The following is a 6,634-nucleotide window of genomic DNA, read 5'->3' as shown; positions in this document are numbered from 1 at the left end:
AATTAGAATATATATCACACATTCAAATATTCTAAGATGAGAAATATTTTGCTCCTGATCATAAGCCAATTGTAATGGGGAGACTTTATGATAACTTGTGGCATGATCCATACAAGAGCTGATGCATGCAAATAGCATGACCCCGTGTCGAGATGAATTTTTTTGTTATCATAAGCATTGGTCTAGCAATTAATTGGAGGCATTATTTGATCAATGATTCTGCTAGAGCATTTTGAGTAAGAACATGAGGAACCAGATGCTCAATTGTTATACCAATTGATATACAATAATTATTAAAGGCATGTGATTTGAACTCACTAGAAAGGCAAAGTGTCTTAATCGCATAATATGAAAATTGTGCTTTTAATCATATTAATGCGGCCAACAACCTCGGGAATGCCAAATTTCGGGTTGACAACAAGCACACATGTGACCATCTTGTAGATGCATCTATCAAAATTATATAATATCTAAATGGTCCACATGGAGGGTGTATGGGCCTCACATATATCACCCTATATACGTTCCAAAAATGGGGGGATTCACTCCCAATTTTAATTATTGGTGGTCTAATAATCAGTTTGCATTGAGAACATGCAGCACAAGAGAATTCTTTAGTTTGAAGAATCTTCTGGTTCATCAATGAATGATCATGTGAATTCTAAATTATTTTGAGCATCATATTATATCCGGGATAGCCCAACCGGCCATGCCAAATAATAAAATTATTAGTAACCCCTGGCTTACTATGGCATGCGATCCAACTATACTACTTATGTAGTTCAAGCCGCATGTTCATATTCATATTTGTTACCATCCATATGGTGAAATATCTCCTTCTAGAAGAAAGTCATTATCATTATTGTCATGGTCAAAATCATTATAAGCAAGACTTATTTTTTGCTTTACTTTTGCCCTTTAATAATTTTTCATAACGCCTGGCAAAATATTTTTGACGTAAAATAGGGTACGATCAATGACATAATCATGCGGCAATATAATGATATTTATCCTCCTTATTTATCTCAAACCTCTTTAGAAGTGAGTTGTGAGATTTCAACAATCAAGAGCGTATCCATGTTCATGAGTTTATTTCATACGGTCACATTCACTTTTGGAATGTATCATAATCATCTGAACATGTCTCATGATTTCTTAGCATAAGCTTATTATGTTGCCTTATTATTTATCATATTTTTATGGCCCTCCTTAATATCATTTTGTAAGGTTAAGTATGCATTTATTTTCCTTTATTTTGATAGAGGATTGATTAAAGCTGTGCAAAATATTCAGATGTACTATATTCTTGTATCCAATGCCCTTTCATACCACAACATGGTAAATATTACCTTCACCTTTTGAAGGATAATTTTAATATGAGAACCCTTATTGTTCTCTATTTTATAATTAAAATCATGATGACAATTATTATTTCATCTATTGCCACGTCCATGTATATTCATACAGCCCCGATAATTATTTAGTTTTCTTTCAGACTTTGATCTATTGCTATCACATTTGCTTCAGGGAATGGAGCAGATCTAGAGGGATGGGCTTCATTAAAAGCATAGTATTTTGCCTCAGTCATCATTATATCATTAATGTGGTACATTGGGACTCAAACACAATGTCTTACCCTCATAAAGGCATGTTAAGTCATAATGCATTGGGACTCAAACTCAATGTCTTATCATCATGATGCACCAGGACTCAAATCTGATATCTGAACAGCTCTTCCCAAATATTGCTACTTCTGGAGCAAATTTGAGGCATGTAACATAGATAATAATTCTCTAACACGTCTTCATCAATTATAAATTTAGCACTTGAAAATATTACCACTTTTAATGATCATAACAACCAATCATAACTAACAATACTTTGAACGTATTATCACTTAATTTAGCAGCTATAAGCATAAATGCTTATTCATAATGAATCTTTAAGAATATTAATTATCACTCTAAATGTCATATATTTATTATAATTATGTAACCAACATTTGCTAACGAAACGAACACATGTGATACAGACCAATGCCTTTGGAACTTATTGGAGATATATATCTAATGTTGAGATCCAAATAAATATGATGATCATACTCCCTTAATAAAATGAAAGACCATCAAGATGCAATTAATTTCTAGCATTTGCATAGATTAATGAAAATTGTAGTCACGTGTAAAGTCTTTTATCGTAGACCAACGTATTTGTCAAAACATCTATGTGAACAATGGTTTTCTAAATTCTTAAATGCTCTTAATTAAAGATGTACATTCTGGTGACTTTTATTTATTGAGTTAACCTGTCTCTAGAGTTAGAGAATAGCCAAGTTATTGAAGGACTCTACTTTCTGCAGTGCTATAAAAATCGGTAAAACTTATGTATAAAACCTATGAGATAAATTAACCCATTTCAGTCATATTTTTTTTTCATGAAAGAAAAATGCAAGCACTACCTTAGAAACTCATAACCATTATTGAATGTAATTTACTACGCATATATTAAACTATCATGCAATTCAATTAGAAGTGAATAAGACCGAAGAATCGTGGCCATGTATAATGATTATATTCCATCGGTATCCCATCTTATTTAATGTTACTTTATAGTCAGGCTTTTAGAGCTAAATATATGATTAGAGATTAATTTACCATGTAGTATGCGTACCTAATTCATCTAATGATAGCATTGTATCCTGCCAGCAAAATCAAAGTAAATATAACTTGAGGTCAGCAACGTATCTCATTGTTTGCTTATAATTTTATTATAAATTGAATTTCTTATGTCGAAGCCTCTAGCTTCAAATACGACCAGACTGAGTCGGAAAAAATATCAACTCAACACCTATAGTTAGAGACTCATACTAATAACGTGTTATAAAATAAATATTATAATTATAAAGTAAAGCACCAAAAGAGAAGAAGACAAGAATAGATAAGAGATGTAGAGAGGAGGGAACTTTTCGTCTTATTTTAAGTATGCATCTTATGTATATTCCATAGGAGAATAACATTCTATTTATAGGTTACAAATCTCTTCTCAAGTTACATGTATTAATGAACTAATTCGTTTCGTATTGAATTTGCCAAAGACAAAGAGAACATCTACATAGATTGAAAGTGACATCCACATACATTGGATTTATAATAAAATTGACTTAATCAAATAAGTTCACATAAATTTATATATATATATATATATAGTTTTTCTCCTTAACCAATAAATCAAGAGTGGGCTTAAGTGTCGAATTTTATCAAGAAATTATAAGAGTATATGGTTTAATGATCATCAAAATCTCTACTAATTAATTAATGCAGTTTTTGTAGTGAAGGAAGAGACACAGACTATGGACACCACCCTAGACTAACAGAAGTCATAGCTAGCTTGATTTTGTTTAACCCTTTTAACGTTCCGCCACATGATTTGGGGGTCTTCTTTTCTCAAACCCCAATGATAAACTCTAAAAAGTCCTTTCTCATCTGAGATACTACTGTATATTTAACTAATTAAATTAGTCACATCTATAACTACTATTTTATTAAATTCATGTGAAGCACTTTTCTAATTAAAATAAGGTGTACTATTGAACGCGGTGAGGTAGATCATATAGATCCTAGCTATAAGTATATACACACTCTTGAGTTTCCCTTCTCCATAATTGACTTAACTAATCCTATACTCATTTTCATATCTCTCTCTTTTCCAATACTACAACTCTTTCAATTACTCAGAGAGATATAGATGGGTGCAGCAGGAAACTCCCCATGCGCATCATGCAAGCTGCTGAGACGCCGCTGTGCAAAGGATTGCATATTTGCTCCTTACTTCCCTTCCGATGATCCTCACAAATTTGCCATTGTTCATAAGGTCTTTGGTGCCAGCAATATCAGCAAAATGTTACAGGTCGATAACACAAACATATCAAACTTCTAATCATTTTCAAAATTTAGCTTATTTACACCCTTTAATTGAAGGGATTATTATTTGTTAAATTATCTTTTCTTTATAAGTGCTTATTCAATAGAACTAATTAATCCTTCTTAGTTCTCTCTCAAGTTCTAATTGTAAACTAAACGGCAGTGTTATCTGGATTTAACTTATATAGTACTATACACTAAGAACTTAACACTATCAAAGTATTTTAACATGTAGCTGATAACATTGCCTTATTTTAGTAGTCATCTCTTAGGATGTAATGATCTGATAGTGTAACCTAATTTTTTTCCTTTATATTGTCGGTGTGTAGAAGTTAAACTAGTTATTTTACCTTATAGCAGGAGCTTCCGGTTGATAAAAGAGCGGATGCAGTGAGCAGTTTAGTGTATGAAGCAAATGCAAGGATGAGAGATCCTGTATATGGCTGTGTTGGTGCCATATCTTACTTACAAAACCAAGTTTCCCAACTACAGATGCAACTAGCACTAGCTCAAGCTGAGATCCTCTGCATCCAAATGCCATCATCACAAGATCATCAGCCACCTAATTATTTATTGCCAATGAGTCCACCAATACATGAATTAGTAGCTGCAGATGATGAAAAGTCATTCTTGAACCTCTCTCACTACCTCAACAACTTTGAGTCTAGCAGCTCTCACACATGTAATTCAGATATCTCTCAAGAGGGAGTCTTTCTTTGGACAGGACAATACGATGGGAGCTTGGAGCAATGGTAAAGTTGTAATCGTGTGAACTATGAGTCACGGGTTCGAACGTTGAATCAACCACTTAGTATTAATTTTTACCCCATTGTACTTTCTCTCTTTCCCTCTTGTTGAAATGAGGATTAGAGAATGGAGGGTTTTTGTTTCTTCAACTAATATGATCAGCAATAGTATGAACAAGATAATGTATTACAGTTAAACTAAAGATTAGATTTATTAATTTGTCTGGAGAAGATGGTGACTTGGTAAGTCAACCTAGCATGTGAGAGGTGAAATATAAATTTATAGTAAGGTAAGAAGAGGTTTTCATAAACATTATTCTTATTAGTATGTCAGATTGATTTACATATCCAATTAGTGCAATGCGGAATGGCGGTGCCCAACACATGCAATCGTCAATATATATCAGAAAAGTACTACTCCTAATATGCAGTGTTAAAAGATTTTTTGGTTCCACTCAGTATTTAGTATTCACATTTTGGTACCCAACTAATCCGGATTCGTGTCGCATGAAGCCTATTAAAGAGAAAAATATTTTCTATCGGGATTTTTTTATATTCTAGAACTCGAACCAAAGACCTAATGATAAGGTGGAGAAATTCTTCACCTCCACCTGTTTTGACTAACTGAGTGTGAAAAGGAAAAAGAATTTAAAAAGAAAAAAAGGGAAAACCATTTGACTAAAGCCTCTTCCTGATTTCAATGTAGAATGTTTGGAGGAACTTAATTAAATTGGTTACCATCTTTTTTGTAAGAAAAAATGTTCTCACACACACACACATTATATCTTATATCTATGCGTTGCTTAAACTATGACATGCATTTTTCAAATGGCTAACCACTAACCAGGAAGGAATAGGAAAGAAGAATGAATATTAAGGTGGAGAACCATGGAAGCTTAGAAGGACAAATCAACACATACAAAAGAATTTAGGTTTTATCGGGATGGTTGAATATTTTCAAAGGTTTAATGTAATTTAAGTCGTTCTAATAGACAAGTATAAAATTAATACATAAACGTGACACTTGATAAAATTCGTTCTTTGTAATGGTTCGTTTCGTTCACGTGGGAGGTAGTGCGAGAAATTGTCCGAGTAACGACGAATTCTAATAATTTTATTATACAACAGTGACATTAATATCAGCTAGATTATTTGTTTAAGGTCTATTTCACAGCATGATTATGTGTCGGATCAGGCTATTGGTTAAGCTGGGCAAATAAAACAAATTAAGTAGGCAACTGTCTAGAAATTGGAAAAGAAAAAGATATTCCTAATTAGCTTTTGTTTAATATTGAAGCAGGTCCCAAGGTCAAACTTGAATATTTTTTCTACAATCTCTATCAACCCCTCCTTTTTTCTGTCGTTCATCTGTTGTCTCCCCCCATTTTATTTGTTTTTCTCCATAGCCACTTTGAGTTTTGTCATATAGTTTTCTGGACATTGCCCTTGTTAGAAAATTATTATTGGGTCGGGTCCATCCATAATGGGTGCTAATTAGCTTGTTAACCTATTAACTAGTCCTCCTCCTAAAACTCTTGTACTAGTTTATATAAGTACTACTACGGGTGTTAAAAAGGAAAGTTTTTTTCCTAGACTAGAAACGGCTAGGGTTAGTTTTTGAATAATTAGGCTGTGGAAACAGCGGGTCCGTCTGCCATGTGAGGATTCCCAACCACTAGTAATTCGAGTCATAGTTAGTACTACATACCATCCGCTTCTATAAGTCTCATATGCTCGTTTTATTACAGCCCTAGACTCCTTCTAACTTCCTCTCAGATCTGATTTGCTCTGATATTGCTATGTCTTGGCGTATTCTGATATTTTCATAGACAGTGGCGAAGACTGTACCCTTATGGTAAGGAGTGTCAATCGGCACCGTTTAGTAAACAATTTTCTTTATATATGTGCATGATATTCCTAAGAAACAATGTATATACATTATATCAGTGGCCGGACGCACATGGTGGA

At 33.3% G+C, this 6,634-nt stretch overlaps 1 pseudogene; it reads left to right on the top strand.

The window, feature by feature from the left end:
- The first annotated feature begins 3,671 nt into the window (after positions 1-3,671).
- LOC107761327 (LOB domain-containing protein 12-like) lies at positions 3,672-4,969 on the top strand (annotated as a pseudogene).
- The last annotated feature ends 1,665 nt before the right edge of the window (positions 4,970-6,634 follow it).

The sequence above is a fragment of the Nicotiana tabacum genome, chromosome 4 (assembly GCF_000715075.1).
Source record: "Nicotiana tabacum cultivar K326 chromosome 4, ASM71507v2, whole genome shotgun sequence".
In the NCBI taxonomy this organism is placed as follows: domain Eukaryota; kingdom Viridiplantae; phylum Streptophyta; class Magnoliopsida; order Solanales; family Solanaceae; genus Nicotiana; species Nicotiana tabacum.
The sequence above is the reverse complement of the archived record's forward strand: the minus strand, read 5'-3'. Positions and strand labels throughout refer to the sequence as shown.